The following is a 24,782-nucleotide window of genomic DNA, read 5'->3' as shown; positions in this document are numbered from 1 at the left end:
AATTAATTTGTATTACTTATGGGTGTTGTTATTGTTTCAATTGAAAGTGTCTAGAGACAATTGAATGCAGACGTTTTCGTTCACTGATATTTGAAACAATGATGGGTTTTTCATTTCATCAGATAATTATTTACCCTTCAAGGTGAATTGATTGATGCATTTTAATTGTTTGTTATGAGACATTATATAATGATTAAGATAAACAAAGTCCAGAAAAAACTGCCATTAGAAATACACTACAATTCCGAACAGTAAAAATTATTACTAGCTAAACAATATCATCACACCTCTAACTGAGCTGTCATAAAATGCTACCCAAAACATTGTCCAACTTTGATGAATAATCAAATATGACAAATGAAATAAGATAAAATCATCGTGTTTTGCAATTTCAATAAAAAAGAAGAAAAAAAAAACAATTATAAATGATTTTCATTTGAGATTTTCATTCGAATTCGTTAACAATTTCATTTGATATGAAGTGTGATTGATTTATGGATTCGTTCAATATTTAACCAAAATCCTTTACTCCTCTCCACTCCATTTCCTAACTCCATGTGTTCACTCTATGACTCCACTCCAACACTCCACCACTCCACTCCAACACTCCACTCCACTCCACTCAACGTTATAGTACATGCCTATTACTAAACACGTTTTTGTTATCATGATTTGTCAGCTGTTTAAAAAAAATAATGGTTGAGGTGTGAAAAGAGCTCAATTATCTGGCTCAGGAATTTGCAAAAAATGTTATAAATTTTCAGGCTTTTCAAATTCATATTCATTTTATTTATATTTGAAAAGGGATGACATAATATCTAATCTATAATTGACATTTTAAACATAGGTTTTGGCAAACTTAGATAAGAACAAGGCCTAAGAAGACATTTTACCCACATTACCATTTTTCTATAGATGTCTTGTATTACAATATTTTAGGGTAATTAATTATATATATATAATACTTAAATCGGTTAATAGTAAGGTCTCAAAAAATTACAAAATGTAACATATTTCGACAGTTTTTGTAGATTTGCAAAAAAATATGAGAGATTTGACGCCTTAAAGTATATAAATGTATGTGAGACATAATTCAATTATTATAAATACTGATCGAACAGGCTAACTAATGTCTTTTAAACATCTGAAAAATGCTATTAGTTTGAGTTATCATACTTTTTCGATTTTAAAAAAAAAGTGGCATTTCCATACCTTCTTTAAATATCTACATTATGTTAACCTAATGTGTCACGAAATAGGAATCAGACTCGGAGAAACATGCCTAAAAAATAATAATCCATAGTAATTAGTTATCAACCAGCATTTTCAAACCTATGTTAAAAATTAGTTGGTTTTTTTCTGACGCAGTCAGTAATAGTTTAGGTTTGTTCAATTTGACTTTAAGGACGCTTAACTATGGTAACGGCATGCATGATGTCATCAATTTTTACTCTGATTGGACGAAATAACGGAATTGAACAAAAACCAACAAAAAAAGATATATGCTAAAATAAAAGGAAAACATTACGGACATAAAATCAAACTTTAAAAATGAAATTATCAAGATAAATAAAATAAATTCTGGTAGATATCACCGCTGTCAAATTGTTTGGATATTGTACGCTTGGCCTTTAGTACATGAGCAGGTAAATATCACTGACAGGTTCATTAGATCTACAATTGGAGCTAATGGTGGTCAATTAGACTATATATAGCTTGAGCGCTATACATATATATTATCGACTGTGTGTACTTGCTACTGCAGTCTAAAACGTCTAGTGATTTTCTTTTCCCTTTGGTTAATCTCTTTACTCTTTTTTTTTTTTTATTTTTTTTTGGGGGGGGGGGGGTTCTAAGCTTTTGATTGGTCAATACTTGGGTCAAAGGCCTTACTGTAGGGTTTCTTTGTTTTTGTTTCTGGTATATTTGGCCGGACACATATTAGAATGCAGTATTAAGAAGTTACCTGTTTGATAATCTTATTAGTTATATTCATATAACTTCAAACGGATTTTCGATATTCTTATATTCAGGATATGGAATACCTTGAGTAGTTTATAGATATTTATACACAGCACTGCCATTTTCTAAAAACAGCATACTGACCTATGTACCATATACATGGGTCAATATACTATTTATATGTACCATATGCATGCGTCAATATACTATGTATGTATTAAAAGAACGAACCCTTAACCATTGTTTGCTATGTTTGACCAAGAAAATACCCGTTACAAATGCGGTTTTTTTCAACTAGATTTAGTTATTTAATTTTTGTATTCCTTATGCATTGCAAGTATATTTCAAAAGAACAGCTACATGTATAATCATGTACTCGAATTTGAGTGTCAATGACACATTACTGTCTATCAACTCATAGAAAATCCGAGAGCTAATAACCGCCAGTATAAATACCGGTCATTATTAAGCATACAAATAGGTACATCTTATTGCTTTAGAAGTAATAAATAGTAAGATCATCACCGTAATATAAAATGCACAGAAATGTATTGATATCGCACTTTCCATAATCGGTGACTAACAGTATAAGAAATGCTGTTCCTTCACTAATGGCGTGAAAATTGATATTTTTATTTAATTTAGACGTTTACTTTATGCAATTTTTCACTCTTTTATTTTCAAATCGAATTTTGTTTTGTTATTTACTTAAATTCGTTTGACTATCCTTACATGAATGACGATTTAATGTTTTCGTTGTCATTGGAAATTTTAAAATATTGAATCTTACCGGTCTGGCGGTGAACAAATTATACGTAATCAATAGATTTTATTTAACATATCGTTTTGGTTCTATCACAGAAGAAATATAACACAGCGACGGTAACAGTGATTGATAGAATTAACAAAGCGTTAGCAGTGAACAGTGCTAAAAAGTAATTAACAGCAATTAAATTACGGAATAATTGTACACACTGGACTTTACTCACAGAACAGGTAAAGTAATTTTTTTTATTTTAAAAAAAATATTGAGAATGATAAATATTGCAGAATGTGTCGCCTGTTTTCATTAGAAGTTGCATTATATTGCTTTAGATTACCTTGGTACTTAAAAAAAAAAAGATGTTTGGAACCAAAAACTTTAAAAGTCCTGCATTATGCAGACAAGCTGCATTTGTTTGCACCTGTTCTAAGTCATGAATCTGATGTTCAGTAGTTGTCGTTTGTTGATGTGGTTCATAAGTGTTTCTCGTTTCTCGTTTTTTATATAGATTAGACCGTTGGTTTTCCCGTTTGACATGTCTTGCTAAAGTGAAAGGAACCTGGAAAAATTTGTTAAAAGGTATTAAACTTGACGTCTTATGTGTTACTACCCTTGATAATGCCGACGAGGAAAGGTATTATTCGACTAACGTAAGCTAAATTTTATATAGCCTAGTTAGTCGAGTGGTCTAGGGCGCTGGACACAGTGCAGGCGATGCTGTCACAGAAGCAAGGGTTAGAATCCTGCAGAGGCAAGAAACACAAATTTGTAACGCTTATTAGTAGGTCTAACATGGTTGGGCTATTTGAGACGAATTTGATATATATTGTTGATTCATTACTATTCGGGATACCAATTTTCGTAGATTTTGTAGGTAGATGTTATGTTCTATAATTTTAATGTTTAACAAAGCACATATTATCTACGGGTTTTTATGCACACTTTGGCCAAATCACGAAGTCAAGTATCGACGAAAATGCATTTTTTTCATTAATCCAAGAAATTGATTCCGCAGTACTGGGCACTTATCATTTCTAAACTACCTTATCAGCTGTACAAGTATTCCTAAATATATTGAAAATAAATGGCGAATAGAAGTTTTTTTAATATCTTTTAATCATAATGTATTCAAAATAACTTGGACCCCCGTTACACTTTTGCACAAATGGAGGTCCAATAATTGAGACTCAGTAAAAATTAGTATTTTATTATGTGGCTAGAAAAGTGTCCATCAAGCTATACACGAACGACCAAACGTGACTTGCTTTTTTAAAAAAAAATCTAGGAATCGTTTTATATTTCATAGCTCATATAGCTTTATGAATTAGGAATTACTTAAAACTTCATCTGTTTGGTGCAGTATATTCTTTTCATTCGTTGAGCGGTAAATATTCTTAGGTTCATTATTTATTAGAACACATAATCTGCATTCCCTCAGCTAAATAATAAACCATACTTTGATTGATTATTAAGCAGAAAGTAGATTATATACTCTATAGTAAATTATTGTTCTGTTATCACCAATATACAATGATCCGGGTTATTAGCGGTAGATGTCATTAACAGTTACAAAACCTTACATTATCTAGCTCAAACTAGATTCATTTCAGACTGTATATATATTAATGATTACGAATACTGGCAAGCTATAAATAATTATTGCGTTTTTTTTACATGTAGTCATTTTCAAATTTAATAAAAGCGCAGGAAGTATAGGAAGTAAACATGGCGAGGTTTGTGTGACCTTTTTCATATATATATGTAATATTTATAAATATAAAATATAAATATTACATGTTGTATCAACTTTTCCTACGTAAAATACTTTGCTTGTTAAAAAAGTCAATGAGGACCTAATGCATGAATATAATGTAAGATTAGCATTAAAATGTAACAAATCCAGTTATAAACTCGCGTTTCAAGAGGAGATCGCCGATAGAGGTAAGAAATAAATGTTCCTGTACGATATCTAAAGACTTAGTTTTTCCTTGTTTCAAGTATATCGACGAGAATGAAAATTATTTAATATCGCCGTTGAAGTACTTTAAATAAGGATTTCTGCAAAGTTTACTAAACAAAAATTGATCAATTATTGGTTAATTTATAAATTGCATGGCCCTTTAAGAAACATTTTGAAAGTAACAGCTTATTTATTTATCGTTAAAATTACCTTGGAAACAAAGACATTGAGACACCATATGTATTTGATGATTTAAGTCCGCATTTAAGCCGGGGTCACACATTCACGATTTTTACTGCCGTCCTTAATAGGACCATTCCCGATTAAAATTTGTCAAGAGTCTGATCGAGATCCGGTGAATCGCGGCTGGAAATTAAAACTTTAATTCAAATTTATAGAAACATTCGTTTAATCACGACAAAAATCAGATATTGTTCAGGAAGCGTCCAAATTCAGCTGTTTCCAGCCGAATTTGTCCCGATTATCCCGTTCTCAATCCGATTCATTCGATTTGTATCTTTTGCATGGTAAAAATCGACCGAATATGTCCCGACAGCGTCCCGATTCTGCCGAATGCGATCCGACAGAGATCAGACAGTGACCAGACAGTAAACCGACGCTGACGAAAGATATCCGTTAGAAAACCGTTTCAAGTGATAGTCCCGTCCTATAAAAAAATCGCCATATTCGGGATGATCAGGTAATACCGGAACGCAATCCTAGCACTGTCTGCTGTACCGCATTGCAAACGGCTTTGTCGGGACTCCGTCGTACCGTGTGCTGTAATTGTCGGGACTCCGACGTTGGTATTATTGCCGAATTTCGTATTAATAACGTGACTATTCCGGAACAAAGACGGTTCACATTTGGCAAGAGCTGGATGCTATCTGGACTCAATCGGCAAAAAAACAGCAATGACCAATTTCTCCAGATCATGCCCGTTCCCCAGGAAACCGTCCAGAAAACACAGAACATTGTTACGATTTTAATCCGATACAGCAGAATCTGTCACGACATAGTCACGATTGTAATCCGACCAGACAAAATCGGCTGAGTTTCCCCGAATGTTACGGCACGCACCTAACTATTGGGGGTGCTTGGCTGACCTCTCCGGACCATTCCCGATCCGTAGGAATCTGTTACGAACGTATACGATTGCGTTCAGACAATGATAGTACATTCCAGATCATTGAGGATAGTAATCCGACTTTTTCACTTTTCGTGCCTTGGCGCTGTCTGATCTCAAACGGGAGCCATAATCGGCACTGTGTGAACGCCGCATTACTGTTTAAAGATTTTTCTACCACAGGCATTGATTGCCTTGGCCGTATTTAGTAGAACTTTTCTGAACTTTTGGATTTCAATGCTCTTTAACCTCTTATTTGATTTGGCCTTCCAACTGTTTTGATCCGAGCGCCACCGAAGAATCTCATGTAGACGAAACGCACGTCTGGTGTACCAAATTATAACCTTGATATCTATGATGATATGGTGAATGTCAATGCTGAGGGAAGTTTTGTTCCCGAAGGTATCACCTTCCCTCTGCTCGCAATTTAAGAGTAATATCTATATATTTAAACGTAACGTTGTTTATAGAAACACTAAAGTGTGTTTTCTTTGATACCTTTTTGTAAAAAAATAGGTACAAAACCTACGAATGATTCTTATAATTCAACTTATGAAGAGATTTAGGATAGTAGTATTAACTTAAACATAGGTTATGTCATCGTCTGCGTCTCAGGCATTATCATTTTTCTGTCAATACTTCTGCCACTTGGACAGTCTATATATTATTACAATGCCGTTTTCACAAGTAACAATTTACGTAAGTAACATACTAGTATATACTCAATTGAAAATTGTATGAAACATATTTTTTTTTTTTTTTTTTTTTTGTGTATTTTTGTATTACACCCATTACGTTTTGGTCGTGCATAATAATTATACAAATGCCAAACAAACACAAACGCATGAAAACAAATAGAGAGACAAACTGTTCAGAATATGTAAAACATTTTGGCAAAATTTTACTTTCAAAATTGTTTATGGAAGATTTAAGCGATATTTGAATATCATCGATTGCTTTTGTTTGACGTACATGCACGTAATTCCTGTTTCAAATACTTATAAACAGCACTTTGTACTAGAAAGTGGGGTTGTTCACGGACGTTCTTGTATAACTGGTCGCCTCTGAGAAAAATAAAGGATAATTAGCCAAACCTTTATCTTCATGATATATCTAGCAGTGACCATTAAATGGATTTCCTGTGTTAAAACACTGTTTTTGTAACATGTAATACGATTGTGCATTGTCAATGGAAATGTAATACTCGAAATTGGAGATAAAACTGCGAATCAACGGAAATTAACGTTGAATAACGTCAGAGAACGAGACAACAAGATTTCTACGATACCCTATATTAATAAGGGTCTAGATGGGGTTTACAGAATAGAGAATAATGGGCAAAAGTGCAGAATAAAGGACCCAAAATATAAAATATAGAGAAAATAGGACAGAAAAATACAGAATGTAGAATAATGAGCAATAAAAAGTTGCGCCATGAGCGCATGATAAGCCTGTTGCAGTTTTAGTTCGACTTTATGCTTTAAATGAATTTCTATGATCAATTAGAAATACTGTGAGCACCGCTCAAATAGACCCCTCCAAAAAAAAAATGCACATACTGTGTTACCAATTTACACAAATATGAATAATTTGGCACTATCAAGGCTACCTCAAGTTAAACTAAGTTTGTGGTCTCGATTTTGGAAAGAATTAAATTCTACAACCGTCCAAAGTGTGAAAAATTGACAGATTTCGACGATTTTTCAACGAATAAAGTTCGTACATTAAACTCTGCCATGTTATATCAGAAATTTATAAAAATTAAAAAAAAAGGGGGAGCTTATTTCAATAGATTTAAACAAGCTACCAAAGTTCCATGAAAACTGCTCAAAGCGTTTTTGAGTTATTATCAGAAAACTGGAAAAATCCCCCTTTTTAGGAATAAAGTCTCAATACTCCAAAACGTAAAATCAGAAATTTTTAAAAATGGAAAGGGAACTTATGTCATATGTTATGAATAAACAATTCACCCAAGTTTTATGACAATTGTTTAAAGCATTTTTGAGTAATAGTCAGTAAAATGGAAAATCACCCATTTTTATTAGTAAATTCCCATAACTCGGAAACGTGAAATTTATATAAATCGAAAGAGAGCTTACATCAATAGATATAAACAATTCATCAAATATATTCATGAAAAATGGTGAAAACGTTTTTGAGTTATTGTCCGAAGTGTTGACGACTGATGGACAGAGGGACAGACAATGGTAAACAATAATACGTCTCATAAACAGGCGTATACTAAATAGAATATGGAATATAAAAAATGGCCTAAAGATTACAGAAATGGAGGATCCGCCATCCAGACCCTCATTTATGTGACTGCAATAACAAAGTTATCTAAGTCAAAACAGCAAAATCAACTAATAGTTTACTAGTCAATTAAGGTCGTTCTCTTTGTTGTTATCCTCAGTACTGGTTTCTTTTTAGTCCAAAATTAATTTTAATGGTTGGTTGATTATTGTTTTTAAAATCAACATTCTGTGACAAATATTTCCTATATGTTAGAAACAATAATTTCAATAGGTAGGTTCTGTCAAATTAGTCGATAGGGATGAAGGGCGAGAAATTAGCTCCCCGGGCTTGTATTTCCTATCATGATTTCCTTGATAGAGGGTTGCTGCTCACAAAGAAGCTATTAAACCAAGAGTTCCAAATGGTGACGTTGAAATCATCCCTTCGTAAATTAACCGGACGCCATCACGAGTTGGTTGACCGTTATGGAATATCCGTTTCACAGATGATAGCGGATATGTTCCTGATGTCGTAACTACAATCCCGTTCCCTTTTCACGAATCATGTCGAATGTGACCTACCGAATTGGACTATTAACCGGGTTTGTACTAACATGAGCAACACGAAGGGTGCCACATGTGGAGCAGGATCTGCTTACCCTTCCGGAGCACCTGAGATCACCCCCAGTTTTGGTGGGGTTCGTGTTGCTTAGTTTTTTTTGTGTTTTGTGTACTATTGTTTGTCTGTTTGTCTGTTTCTTTTTTAGCCATGACGTTGTCAGTTTATTTTCGATTTATGAGTTTGAATATCCCTCTGGTATCTTTCGCCCCTCTTTAGACCTAACGGGGGAAACGATACTATAATTACCATGGGGCAAAATTTGTGTTTGCAACAGGCCACCTATGAATAGTTGTTGCAAACTTAAGTGTTTTTTAATGTGCAGAGATCGTGGTACTTTCCTTGCACGAAGTTTGAATTCTAATTTTCCCATTCAGAACGGACGATGCTACATTTTTATACTCCCCGAACGGACACTGCTTTTAAGCAAGGTTTTATCGCAGGATAATCAAAGTTCAGGTGAACATATTTTAGTACCTCCAGTTGACCTTTGAGTCTTATTTATTATATGTAATTAGTGTATCAATGGCTTACGTGACAAATGTATTTGTTCAATAAAATTATTATGAGTTATTTGTTTTGTCTTAGATCCACAGCATTATTATTGTGGGTGACTGGCATGTGCACTGTATGGTTTATATTGGAATATGACAAGTGATGTATATAAACATATAAATATGTTTTAATTATTTTTTAAGCAGTTTTTAGGAAACATATGGCTTACTTGTTTAAATAATAATTAGCAGTAAGAACTTTCAATCAATAGACCTCTTTGCTGGTGGTATTGAACCTATTTTCCTTAAATTGGTACAATTTACCTAAATCCATGTAATTATTCACACTGTGAATATTTAAAAGCTTCCTTGTAAACTTACATCTTCATTAAAAATTTCAATAAAGAATATTAATGGTACCATAAAAACTATGTCATCAATTACTAACCTAATTATTACCGTCTTTTTTGTTTATTAGATTTTAATGGAAAATCTTAATAATATTACTTAAAAAGATGTGGTATGATTGCCAAAGAGACAACTATCCAACAGAGTCCAAATGATGTGGATTTAACCAATTTTTATAGGTTCTCCTCATTCTAAGTCCTGATCTAGATACGGTACCTTTTAACATCGCATGGCAACAAAATGTATGTGATGCATAAATAAGAACCGCGTTCGTTACTTCCAAAGTTGACATTTAACAAACAAAAGTCGTATATCAATTTTCAGAAAGAATAAAAGCATTACTAACTTAAAATTTTCTCCCATTAAAACCAGTGCAAAATAACTTCAAAGCTGTTGTTCAAAGGTTTTTGACATCATGATGGCATCAAAAAATACTTTGAATTATCTGCAGAGCTTGGACATTGTTAACAGCTTTCACATTTGATTTAAATGTCAGATGTGAATCAACTCTTTATTTGTATCATTAAAAATAATAAAAGGGAGTTTAAAAATCCCTTTCGTTGTTAGTTCAGGGCCAAATCTAAAGGTGCACAAGTTCAACCCTTCTAAAAAGGTACAGAGAGCTTCGCAGTATCATAAATTATGTCAACACGAAGCAATAACTTTTGATCGGTTCTTGAATATCCACATTGTGATTTAATTCCTTAAACTCCGTCTTTAATATCTTCACCTGTCAGGGACATCTATCCAATTCTATATATCATTCTAGCCAATAGAACCTTAGCCACACAAGGCAAATAATAAGAGCCATTTTTTTTGTTAAGTAATAAAGTCAAGATGGCGTGAATATCAGATGAAGCTAAGCAAACACGAGATGATAAAGAAACCGATATCCATTTTAAGTAAGGAAATTCTTTGCAAAGTTTTTTTTTCTGATATTCTGTGCATAATTTTCAACTCATATGCAAGAAATCGTTAAACCCGGTACACCATTATCGAGTTGTTCGTTTTACATGTTCTTATTACTGTGCTTGCTGCCTCGTTGACTTTTAACGTTATTTATCTATGAGTGTGTTTTAGCATAAAACATTCTCTTTTTTGCAATGAAATATTCTGTTTGTATTGGATTTATCTTTCCACTTCAAAAATTTCAATTTCTTTCATATTACCATCAATTATATCTTTTTAATTTAGATAATGTATTTCATCCCTCTGTCGTAAGTCAAAAAATGAAATGTGACATTTTGAAATGTGTTAATCAAGTCGCTTGTACAGGATGATTTGACGCGTTTTAATAATTTCACTTTCGCTAAAGACTTGATTTTTTTGCTCCATAGTAAAGTGTGGTACAGCGTTAAGCTGTCACAAAGTTTATGTTATACTATACAAGGGGAAGGAAACATTGCCATCTCTAATCAATCTTACTAACAAATATTAATTTTCATAATGTAGATGGCGGCTAAATGATAACTGGCTGTAGAGTAGATGATATGTGAATTGATGGTTGTCACAAAAAGGTGTTTGAATATATATACCGAGCAACGCATGTTTTATTAATTAACTACTTTCGATTAAAATAAACAATTAAAAACGAAAATTTTGTTATGTAATTTGGTAAATAAATATTATCTTTAATCAACAGGCGTTTTAATAATGCATTTTATCTTAGTTTAACAGGCATGAACAAAAATAATTATTGCCGATATCTTAAAAACTGCAAACTGCAGTCGATTAAAACTTATTTACAAATTTTTCATTAGGTTCTACTCCTTAAAACAATAATTGAAATTTCTCGTCTTTTCTATTCATTTTTTTTTTCACAACTAATCAATATTAAGTACAATCGCTTGTTTTCGATTGGTCTAATAAGGCGTCACAGTAACATTGTGTTACTCTGCTCTTCATTGGTCATCCTTGATCACGAGGTTCGCGTTGCTCAGTCCATTACTTTCTGTGTAGTGTTTTGATGACAGTTGGTTGTCTTTCCAAAGTTTGTCTTTGTTGTCATGTTTTGCCTGTTTCTCTTTTATTGTCTGTTATTGTCACATTGTTATCTTCAGGTTTTTGTTTACTACTGTCTTACTTCCATATAATAAAACCATGTTGCTAGGTACCATTGCGTGTAATGGAACGTGTAGTTTACCTACCGCTGGTTTAGATTACAATTGACAGAAGTATTTGTATTATCAGAAAGAATAAACATTTCAAGATACAAGTATTCTTAGTTTTCACTATTTTTCTAATTTGCTTGTTGTCTTTGACTTGTTGTTTAATTTCATTGACATTTTGATTAGTTAAGATAATAAAAAAAAGTCTCCTGGTAACCGTTGGAATGTATGGTGCACAATAAAGTGTCTTTATGGAATTTCACTTACTAAGCTCAATGTTCAAAATTAAATCCATATAATACAATCGGAGCATCACAAAGATATGACCATATTAACCTGACCTTAAGGGCATACGATACTGTTTGATCCAACGGAGAATTTTTGACGAAAGTTTGCATACAAGCTTATTTTTCACATAGTCTATTCAAGTATGTAATAAAAAATATACCTTCATGCGCTACTTTTAGAGATAAATGGGTCGAAATTTTAGATATATACTGGAAATTTGGGTTTCTTGGAAATTTTTTTATCTTTTGGAAAGACATACTTAACTTTTTTGTTTTAAAAATTAAACACAGGCGGACTTTTGTAAAAACATCTGTAATATGTTCTCTTAATAAGTGTGCTTTGAATTTTTATAATACTTCTTTGGAAATAATTCTTTTCATCACATTTTCATGATTTTAGTCAAAAACGGCATTGTTTGCTGTATATTCATCCAATTTAAAAACAATTTCATTTGTGATTTGTTTAAAAAAATTGGCACAAGTAATCTTCATACATAATCAAGCCAAATGTAATTTTCAAAAAGAGGGGTCCATGAACTCGTTTTCAAGATAAATCAGTCTGAATGTCAAAAATCAGTCGGAAAATGTTAACGTGGCTCTACGTGCATAATGTAAACTTGTTGTGTTCAGTCTTTTTGAAAGTGTTTTTATTATTTTGAAAATTCGGTGTCGATGGCAGATCTTTTATAATTTCTGTTTCATTTTAATATTGAAAGCTATTTTTAGACTCGAGTCCATTTTAGGTTTGCCATATTGTATAGACACATGTCTATTATTAAATACTGTATGTTGGCCTCTGATTCAGATATCTTTTGGTTAATTTTGTTGTTGGGTTGCGTCTCATTTCCACCATATTCCAATTAATTATATAATTTTCAAACATTTCCTTTAATTCTGTGTTTATGATGTACTTAATCTTGATGGATTTGTGCTTAGATTTTCTGATTTTGTAGGTAAAAATGGGTATCGATTAGAAAAATATCAAACATTGCTGTAAATTCTGTAGGGTAAACGAAAGAATTATTGTTTCATATAAACACAAGTGTTTACCCCAGTTTGCTACATATGTCCTAGGTTTACCTTGACTTATATATTTATCATGTTTTCCCTTGTTAATCTTGCTTTTTTAAAGTTTAAAATTTTCATTTTCTATCTAAACCATTATATTAATGCAATAAGGCAAATGTTACAATTTGAATTCTCTTAAATGAGTTTCTGTAGACGTGCACTAATAACCATTATGAGAATTACGACATTAGGAGTACTGACTATTAGTAATTAAGATACATAATTAGATAAACTTACAAATGATTGCCTTATCACAGTGTAAAATATAATGCATAAAATAAAAAAAGCAAATTAGATTTTGTAAAGTTCATGCTTTCATCTTCATAAAAATCTTCCTCAATGTTTTCACGTTTTCATAATATCAGTGAAATGCATGCATAAACGTTTGCATCGCACATTGCAATAAATCAAATTTACAAAAAACACGATCGTTAATAAAAAGAACACAAAGTTAAAAATAAGCACAAATCAAGGTTCCTCAGTGATTATGTGAATGTAGTTAATTTGATGATAAAGCATTTGACGGGAAATCTGATTAAAATACAGATCATGGGTGAAATATTTGCCACTGAATATTAAGCAAAATAACAGTGTCGATAACAAAAGCAATGGCAAGCTTGAAGGTCTCGAAATAACTTTTCCAAAAGTATTCCAGATCGTGCTGCTGGAATGGCTGTAATAGTTATGTAAACTGTGTTTGTTTTTATATAGCGTGTAACGTCATTTTTATAAGATAATCACTGAATCGATTGATAGGTGTTTAACGCCCTTTTCAGTACTATTGACTATTTCGTGGCGGTCAATTTTTATTGGTGGAGGAAACCGGAGTGCCTGGAGAGAACCCACGGGTGTCATTCGGTATATCGAGAAAGAATACCTAACGGTGGTCAAGTATTGCGATTGGATCGGGAAAGCTCTGGTATAGGATCGTGAATGAAATATTATCGAGAAGATATTTGCAAGGTCAACTGCTAATCTAATTTAATGAATTATACGGAAAATTTACTAAAAAATAAAACTGTCTGTCAAAATGGTTCAACATTATGATCAGTATCTCATACAAATTTAAGATTGAGAATAGAACTTAATCGGCTAAATTACAGTTTAAGCTGGGCATCATGCACAATTGAGGTATGTTGATTGGTAATTTCCCCACTAAGTTGGGTACAATGACGTATAGCTATTGTGAACAGACTGATCAAACAATCAAGTAAAATAATCTTATTTTGGTACCTTTTTAGTTTATGTCAGCGCAGCTACGAAATAAACAATAAATTAGCCAATATTGCCATACAATGTACACACCAACTACACACTATATAACTGAAAGTAACAACCCTTACAAAAAAAGGCGTACATATGCATATATTTCCAGAGCGGATGCATTAAGCATTATAGATACATATTTACTTTTACTTTACCACACTTTACGCTCCTGAAGATCCTCTTATCTTGTAAATCTTCGATAACATATCTAGACACGTTTTTAGTTATTTTAATAACTTTTAAGGAAAAGTGTTGAAATAAAAAAAAATGTGAAAAAAATGAAAGCAGTAATGTTCGTTCTTATTAAAATAATGACACGCTTCAACTAGTTGCAAGTACAAATGTATATCAATTGGTAAAAACATATTGTTTTCTGATTCTTAAGTCTTGTCCGACGTGGGACGTTTGTGTGGTATAGAAATGGGACAGAATGGACACAAAAAGAATGTAGTTTCCAATTTAAAATCCACTAATTAAAAAGCTATTTGAAGAATTCGGTCAAAATTTTAATGTTCCAGTCATAAAAGTTTCGTTTTCTCTATCGTTAAACCTAGAAACGTATACTATATTTTTTATTACATGTCTGGTTTACCCGAATAATTTTTTTGATTTTGTCGTTTGTTCGGAAGAACTTTCAAAGAAAGTATGTATATCATTCCGTGACTTTGGTAAATTTTCTAAGATTACAGGTAAACTGTTATAGGTAAAAAGCGAAATTTCTTGTCAATTTTGTACAGGTGCATCAAAGTCTAAAGCGCAAATGCCCATAGTGTTTGAAGCGGAATGACCTTTAGTGTTACAGGTAAAACAGAGCAAACGTCCTGCGCCCGTGTGGTCACGTTGTCTTTCACGATCAATAGAATGCGTTGAACGATCTTTCACGATCAGTTTGGATGAAAAATCAACAAAATGCAATGTTTTCAAAAATAGAATAAACGGTATAAAGGAAAATAAAACCTTTTATTTTACTGTACTATCTGACACACCAAAGATTCAGTTTCAAAAATAACATTATATATTGGATTGTGACCATTATAGGTACAAAATGTGTGTTTTTTTAATGAATCCCATAGACTTGTGTTGCGCCTTTTGTGTTTTCTCATAAAGTACTGCATATTTTCTTTATCTTATTGCACATTATTATAGAGAAAGTTGAATCATTTTGACAGACATATTTTTTTTCCGGATTTGCTCCGCGTATTGAAAATACAGCAGATTTTTCACAGATTTTGAAGTAGAATTACAATTAATTACATTCACGATCCGATCGCATGCTTGACCACCGTTAGGTATTCTTTCACGATCATTTTTCTCGATATACCGAATGACAGGCGTGGAACCACCGACCATCGGCAGGTAAACTGCCAATCCTAGTCAAACTCTCTCTATGCGCAGTCTACCGACTAATAAAAAAAAAGCCATTAGAAAGAAATAAAGGCAAATATTGCTTCATTGTAGGATGTTAAGAATAATTGCAAATTTCATAGCGTAATAAAAATTTGGTAAATAATTTGTTTGGCATCTTATCTATTTTGAACGGTTAGACTTCAACAGACAATTTAATGTGTTATTGCCTTTGTCACGATCTTATAATTGCTCTCAATTAAATAGTAAAAATAATGTCGTATTGCAAACAGATACTTCAGAAGATGCCCACTGATTTACTATAGGAAAAATAGAATGATAAGGTCTTTAATTTATTCCTTTTTTAACCATAAACACTAAACTTGATTTGAATTGTTTTACATTAGTCATCCGGGGCCTTTTATAGCTTTATATGTGTATGGGATTTTCTTATTGCTGACATCTACATCATATTGTCTCTGGTGGAACGTTGTCTCTACATCTTATTTTTTTAATAACAGCTTAAAAACCGCAACACTTTGTCTAGCATCACAAACTGAGTTAAATGATTCGTGGAAGAAAATTACAAGCTCACAACTGTGACCATAGACAGAATATAGACTGTACGATACACTTTTTAACTTCTAATCAACCATATACTGTGTAACAGTCAGAAATGTTCTTGCAATTATCCTTTTATACTATGTGATAATTATTTTGCTACTAAGTTAATATGGCAATTCAAAACATAGTGCCTTTCAAATTTTGAACTCCAAATGATTTTTTTGGGGGGGGGGGTGGTCGATGGCCGAGTGGTCTAAGCAGTCGAACTACTTATCACTAGCCTGTCAACACTGGGGTTGTGAATTCGAATCCCGCACGAGGCAGGTGCTCTCGACTCCAATCTAAATTGAATAGGATTATCAGTTTTCCTACCGAAGGTCGATGATATTCTCCGGGCACTCAGGCCTCTACCAAAAAAAAGAACTGACCGCCACAAAATAGCACAATACTGCTGATAGTGGCGTTAAACACCAATCAATCAATCAATAAATCAATCAAATGATTGGTATGATTTATTTTTGCATAAAATAGAAGAATGGGACAACAAACAAAACTTTGCAATTTAAATGCATTAAACTTTGTGCCAAATTGTATCTCATATTATAAAAAGCATTTTTTTTTTTTCATTCTCATGACTAATTTTACCATGTTTACTGAGACATAATTTATCAACGCACTTTAAACAGACAACGCATGCAATCGACAGCCCGTAAAGGGAAATTATATACAGGCGGAAAACATTTATGACTAAAATAAAGAAGCCGGCTGCCTATTTATACTTTGTACATCCATTTCACGCAAACATAAAGATAATGGGATCTAGTATATTAATTGTGTTGGTGTCTTCTTGTTACAATCTTTATTCCCAATCTTTATGAATTCGATATTTCTAAAAGATAATTTTAACCATATTAGTTAGAATTTTTTTAGATAATAATGATGTTAAACAGAAACGAGATGTAAACAAGATGATATTAATGACTCTTTAATCAAATTCACAGCTGTCTCTTCAATACTTAATTATAGTTAACGGACATTTCACTTCCATGAAACGAGTCAACATATAGTATTTACGTACTTTTTTGTATCCTCCTTGCAATGTAAATAACACGTAAGAATTGTTGGGATTAAATGTTCTGTCAACAGGGACTATCATAATATTAACGCATTTTACCACTTTATGTAACCACGCAGTGTCTTGAAATAGTTTAATTCCAAATTTAACACACAATTTCGTTTTCATGAAATAAATCAAAATGCTTTTTTAATTTCCCTAGACATGGAAGTGACATTTAAAGTCTAGTTAACGGCTTAAAACGGATGTAATTCTGTCCACAGGGACAGTTGTCATGTAACAATGTATTTCTTTTCTTAATACGCACATGCATTGTAAATTTTCTCGGGTAGAATGATGTACTTTTATATTAAAATAAGAAGATATGGTATGATTGCAAAATAATGAAAGAAAAACAAATATGCTACACAGCAACAAACGACAACCACTGAATTACAGGCTCCTGACTTGAGACAGGCACATACAGAATGTGGCGAGGTTAAACTAGTTTGAAGGCGCTAACCCTCCCCTAACCTGGGACAGTGGTGTAACAGTACAACATAAGAACAAACTATAAAAATCAGTTGAAAAAGTCTTAACTCATCAGATGGATACATATAGAAATACATCTAACAAAAACAGAGTGGACGTGGCAGGGTACTTATACATCCCCACAACAAAAAGACACGAAGTACAGATCTGAGAGTGCTCGCAGTTACTGACAGCTAGTTTAAAGCCAAAAACAACTAATAAAAAATCATATATCTAGACCAAAATTACCCCTCGGTGTCTTGAAATACATTTTTCAATATGAATATATTAATATATATATACATGAAGTACAATGTACTTTTGGATTTTCTCTATATGATTAAATAATTTAAAATAAAAAGCACTTTTATATGTTCCTTATGTCGTAACTACAATACCCTTCCCTTTTCACGAATGTGACCTACCGAATTAGACTATTTACCGGATTTGTATTAACATAAGCAACACGACAGGTGGCACATGTGGAGCAGGATCTGCTTACCCTTCCGGAGCACATGAGATCACCCCCAGTTTTTGGTGGGGTTCGTGTTGCTTAGTCTTTAGTTTTCTATGTTGTGTCATCTGTACTATTATTTGTCTGTTTGTCTTTTTATTTTTGGCTATGGCGTTGTCAGTTTGTTTTCTATTTGTGAGTTTGACTGTCCCTCTGGTATCGTTCGTTCCTCTTTTACTGTCTTTATACATATACATTCATGAAAGGACTAATCTTTTTTGTTAGATAATTGATGTGTTAACTGACTGTTGCATTCGCACACTAAATAAACATCAAGATGATGTATTTGGTACGTTTGAGGAACATGACCATAGAAAAAGGTTTAATTTTAGCGTACGAATTTATACTGTACGTATTCTTCCCTCATTTCTAAAATTGACAGCTGCAAGAAAAATGACAAATTGTTTACTACAAACTCACAACCCTAATTAGGATTGTTAGGTGGAATGTGCTAAATTTCATCTAACATATTCAAATATTCTATCATAATTCCAGTTCTTTTCATAATATAAATTAAGGAGATGTGTTATGATTGTCAATGAGACAACTATCCGTCAAAAGACTAATGGACTAAGATGTAAACAACTATAGGTCATCGTACCGTCTTCAACAAAGACCAAATTCTACACCGTAAATTGAGCTATTGATGGTTGATATCATAGCGTCATTAATCAATCAGACGTAATTCTTTCCTTAACACAGACGACAGGAATGTATCAATGTGTAAAAGTTTACCGGAAGTGGTTCTTATCAATAAATTGATTGATTAATGTTGTTTTAAAATCTAGTGGCAAATGTTTCATGCTTTTTCTGGTCGAAACAATTTAACTAACAATACAATAGATAGATTCTGCAAAATGGGTCGATTTGAATAAAAACTGCTACCTCTGAAATATGGGGTGCTGGAAGAGATTTTCACTTTCAACAAGCCACGTACGGACCCCTCAAAAGTTGACTTAGAAATTGTAAGAATTCTTTAACGTGACGAGAGCATGGTACCCTCCCTATACGAGGCTTTTTGATCCAAGTTCCTTTTCTGACTGGACGTGACTGTGTATTTATACCTCCCACACAGAATGACTAACACTCTTCTTTAGCATGGGGTTTACCGCCGGAGGGAAACGTCCAGATAGCCATATTTCTATGCTTAAGTCGACTCTATGAGGATTTTTAATCATTTAGATGCAACATTTAGTATAGAAAACAATAGATGAATTTGCACATTTTAAATCTTTTTACATGATTCATCAGTAACATTGTATATAATTTACAATTTCATTTTCGTCCAGTAAGAACACTCGGATTAAGATATTTCAAATTAATTATGTCGTTTGTTGATGTTCACATAAAAGTTTACTGGTATATGTCGTAATACTGACATGCGCTGCTATAATTTAATTTTAAAGGTATTACTCTAGAGACAATAATAAGACAGAAGTAATGTTATACTCATGTCTGACCACACGCCTGCACAATGGGTCCATCGTTCCAAGTCATCATATTTCCTGACAATTTTTTAGAGGTTTTTTGTTCTTATTTTGCGTATATCAAAGGTATCTATACTACATGAATCAGGATTTTGACTTTCGTGTTTTTAAAAAAAATCACGTTGCTGAACATTGTTTTTTTTTTTAATTTATGTGCGTCAGTATGGGTTACACAATGTATATGGTTATGTGGAATTCTTCCATGAGTTTTTTTTTTTTTTTTTCATTTTCAACGTTTTAGTACGGTAAACTACATCTATATCTTTTTTTAACGTAGCTTTAAAGGAAACGTATAAGCATTTGCTTTATGCTGTGCAAATATAATATTTCTCTCTTTTTTTTTTCTTTTGACATACAACATTTAAACATTTGACTTGCATTTGTAAACTTATTTTTGTTAATAAAAGGAGATGTAAGGTATGATATGTCAATGAGACAGCAACGCAGTGCTAAAAATAAAAAAAACCCACACATTTTAAGGTTTCTACGACAATGTCTATACGATATGTCAAGCTCTAAATCGTCACAAGTCAATAAAAGTCTGCATAACCTCTCTTTCATAATAACCACATTGTAAATGTGGACAAAATGTACAAGTTTTAGACAAGGTTAACTTCTGTTTTTATTTGAAATTATTATTTAAATACTTTCTATCAAAATGTGACAAATTATATACTTTCGGGTTTTTTTTTTTTTTTTTTTTTTTTTTTTTTGCTTTTTAATGAATTAAAAGCTGCCTCGTAAAATGGTGTGAATTGGATAAAAAAATACTGTTTTCATTATATGCACATTAGCAGAAATTTTTAAATGCATGATACTCCTGAATAATTTATTTTATACTACCCCTGAGATTTGGACCAATATATAAAAACTCGAAAATAGATGTTTAATTTGTCTAAAACGAGGAAAATTGTATAGTGTGAGCCGTTCAGATACGATTGAACAGTTCATCTTTCTGTCCTAGGGTCAAATAATTGGTAATATTTTGATTCATATCGAAATGATGATTTTAAAATAATTAATATTGTAGGCTTGGTAACATCATCCTATGACATAACTTGATAACTTGATTGTTTTTCGTGCAAATATATAAAATGAATATGAAACTTCACAATGATTCTTCACTTATGCCACGAGATTTTATAAGCATGGGGATTCTCAGTTTTTAATCATCAAAATTAGTTTTTATAACATTTTATAAGAACAAGAAAGTCTTCTCTCGATTTTAACGTATAGTATACTGAGTATATTATAATGTCCTTTTATTTTTTCTTGTCACCTTACATCTTATTTTAATCAGTTTGGTTTGATTGTCCTTTTAAATCTTAGCTTTTAGACTTAGTTTAAACTACGTTTGCGAATAAACTCAACAAAGACACCAGGGTTGCGTTCAATATAGATAGCCGATATGTCATAGATATATGGCTATGTTGAACGATATGCTAAATAGCTCTAGGTTATCCAAATGACGTCATTAATAAATAACCTATCGGACGCCATTTTGGTTTTTCTAGATAGCGTGAATTTTTTAGGCTACATTGTATAAAGGTCCATTTAGCGGCTAGCATAGCTATACGTTCAGTAGTCGAAATCTACGTAGCCCTACGTAGCAGCTATGATATTGAATGCACCCCAGGCTGATAATTTTGTATGACAGACGTCTTCAAAAGTCTCATCAGTGACGCTCAAATCAAAAAAGTTAAAAGACCAAATAAATTACGAAGTTGAACTTAGACGATTTTGGCTGTTTTGTTTAGACACTTTTGGTTTCATACTATCTAATATTATTAATTTTTTTGGTTTTTAAATTGTTGGATCTCTAGTCTACCTAATATCGGTCATTATGGAAGTACGTGTCATGTGTACGGATACGGTATCATATGAATTTTTGATATTTGTATTCATGTCACTATCTAAACTAGGATGTTGAATCGAGTTTTCTAAATAATTCATTGTATTCTGAGAAAGCCACCAGGTTTTTAAGGTTTGATTACCATTAAAATTAACATTAAGCATAAATTTGATGAACTTTTTTCCTTGAAACGGGTAAGATTTAGGTCATGTTAATTTCACCTATAAGATAAATTTTCATGAATAGAAACCTTTAAAAAAACTAATCAGCCACGGGTTGTTACATAAACCATTGATTCATAAACCACTACCATAAAATCTCTGCTTCTGTTTGGTTACGGGAGCATATTAGATTATCTTCTAATCTGTAATGCTGTGATTAAGTGTTACAGGTTATTAGTGTCGTATTTGTACTAAAATGAGTACCTATTGATTTCTAAGCCAAATTCATTAATGCCTGTCCATTATAATTGGATATTGTTAAGCTTTTATTTTTCTTCTTTGTTGGATACGGGTTACGTAAGCACATTGAATTTATAGGCTTAATTTTGAAAGAATCAATTTATAAGATAACTATTCAAAATTATTAAAATAAGACGGAAGATACTAAGGGGACATTCAAAACTCATGTCGAGATAAATTGACAAGGCCATGGCAAAAACGAAAGACAACGAATGGACAAACTAGTCCACAAAAAACTACATAGAACACTAAAGACTGAGCAACACGAACCTCACCAACAAGTGTGGTCTCCATATCCTACTCCAATAATTGTGGCTCCCGTCCTGTTGCTTATCGTAAGAACAAATTCGGTGATGAGTCAAGTAATGATATCGATAATAGTTTATGAGAAGTAAGTTCAGCTGTAAAACGAATAATACTTCAGATTGTCCATTAACTGTTACAGCTAATGCTGTATTATCACCTACGTTTTGTGTTCTTGTATACGAAGGTAACTTTGAACTTTGAACTTTCAAATTTTCTTGTATGTAACAGATTTTGCTTGATGCTGTCTAGAATCTTTCGGGATATTTATGACAAACATTCTGGTCACAACTGTACAGCTGTAATGTTATGATGAGATTATATGTTTTTAAAAGTTTTGACATTTTCTGCGTTTTGTTTTATGATTCAATCTTATCTAATCAAAACTTAAATAGATGTTTGTTTGTATGTGTTTAACACCACTTTCAAAAACATTCGCTTTATCATGTCGGAAGTTTTTAATTGGTTGAGGAAGCTTGAATAACCGAAAAGAGTACATTACATTCGGCAGGAAATCTGACAAATCCTTGTCAATTAAGATCAGAGTTGATACGCAACTCAAGCGTAGTTCGCACTCACAACCTCAGTGATCATTGCTGTAGATGAAGTACTGATACCAATTAACAATCCAGGTTCAAAATTATACTGTGACAATACCATAAAATATCAATCATTTAAGAAACGTTTTTTGTTCAATCTTCGATTCCTGTGTAATGACTTTCAAACTGTGTTGTTTGTTTGTCTTTTCTTTTGGAAATGTGTTGGCTGACTTTCTTCGAATTATGATTTTTTTTATTGTCCGCTTAGTATCCTCTCCCATTTTTATAACAAGTTATATTATCTAGGAGTTGTTGATGGGAGACTTCTTCAACTTGCTCAAGGTTTTGCTAATGAAAACCCGAAAATCAAATCGGATTATAAAATGAAAAATTATTACAAAAATAACGAACGTCAAGGTAAATAAAAAAAAACTTCCATAAAACTGATAAATTTAAATGCTATCAACAAACGGAACGAGTGAAAAACAACTGACTTGGTACAGGCATTTTCCGAAGAAAATGATGGGTTAAACCTGGTTTTATAGCTAGCTAAACCTCCCACTTGTATGGCAGTTTCGTTATATTGACAAAATTGGGTGTGCAACCCAAACAGACATAATAGGTTAATGTGACAATAATTAGGATCCAGCAGCCAAAACTTTGTAAACAGTGGAATTATAGGTGTGACAATAATTAGGATCCAGCAGCCAAAACTTTGTAAACATTGAAATTACAGGAGGTGTCCTTGGACTACGCAATTACATATTGAAGGCTATTAACAACAGGTTCAATTTGAATATATTCACTTGTTTAGGGGTACTTGTGAACAACTGGATAGTTTGACGATCGGTCAGCAGTCCAGTAAGAATTAAGGAGATGTGGTATGATTCCATCAGAGAGCAAATAACGTAGATATTATAACAAATATAGGTCACTGTACAGCCTTCAACAATGAGCAAAACCCATACCGTATAGCAAGCTAAAAAAAGGGGTGCCCGACATGACAAGATCACTATATAGCCATGTTATCATCAGCAATATTTATGAATAAAAAATGCCATAAAAAAGGACAAACAAACTTCAATTATATACCAAAAAGTTAGATTATTAAACATAAATAGAACAGACAATCCTATTAAAGGATCGATGTTTAATTCCAAGCCAAGGCCATCAATGCCTAGAAAGTCTGAATCAAGCAGAGAGCAACAAACTAGTTTTTTATTTCTCTAGTGAAGACAATGTCCTCTAAGGTAGTTCATTTCAGACTTTTCGTCTTTTGTTTTGCTGCTTAAATTGAATTTTGAAATTTTGAAATTATTTTGCCGTCTGATTAAAGAGTCTATATATATCCGGAAACTTAATGAGAATCTTAAAATTGAGTTTTACATCTAAGGATATTAAATTTCAAGGAAGCCGAAACCATGTTAGAAGCTCTTTAGTTCTACAACCATTCTATAAATATCCTGCTATGCTGTTCTAAACTAATTGCATCGAAGACTAATATTACATAATTGTTTGTTTTTGTAATGATGTTAGGAAGTTCCAGTAAAGTGATTTATATGGTCTGGTTTGAGCAATATCATGCAACGATATTAATTTTGTAGTTGCGTCTGTCAGTAGTTACATGAATTTTACACTTTTTCTCTGTTTGATTCTAATACTGAACATTAGAATAGCCATAATAAATCAGTGAAGAGTCCCATGTGTAGGAAAACGATCAGTATCAAGTTCAGCAGGTCATCTTCAACAAGATAAAAAATACATGTCCAGATGTCACCGAACTGCTTTAAATAATGCATCGTTCGCTGACCTCTTGGTAGTTTTTTCCTTGTCGATGG

The 24,782-nt window shown here is 32.5% G+C and overlaps 1 protein-coding gene across 1 annotated transcript in view; it reads left to right on the top strand.

The window, feature by feature from the left end:
- Positions 1-2,829: 2,829 nt before the first annotated feature.
- Positions 2,830-24,782, top strand: part of LOC127719741 (G-protein coupled receptor dmsr-1-like) — a 45,987-nt gene continuing 24,034 nt past the window's right edge. Inside the window, exon 1 of the mRNA XM_052225982.1 lies at positions 2,830-2,958. The gene's annotated coding sequence lies outside the window, so the exon portion shown is untranslated. The remainder of the gene's footprint in view (positions 2,959-24,782) is intronic.

This window comes from Mytilus californianus, unplaced genomic scaffold (genome assembly GCF_021869535.1).
Source record: "Mytilus californianus isolate M0D057914Y unplaced genomic scaffold, xbMytCali1.0.p SCAF_11, whole genome shotgun sequence".
NCBI lineage: Eukaryota > Metazoa > Mollusca > Bivalvia > Mytilida > Mytilidae > Mytilus > Mytilus californianus.
The sequence above is the reverse complement of the archived record's forward strand: the minus strand, read 5'-3'. Positions and strand labels throughout refer to the sequence as shown.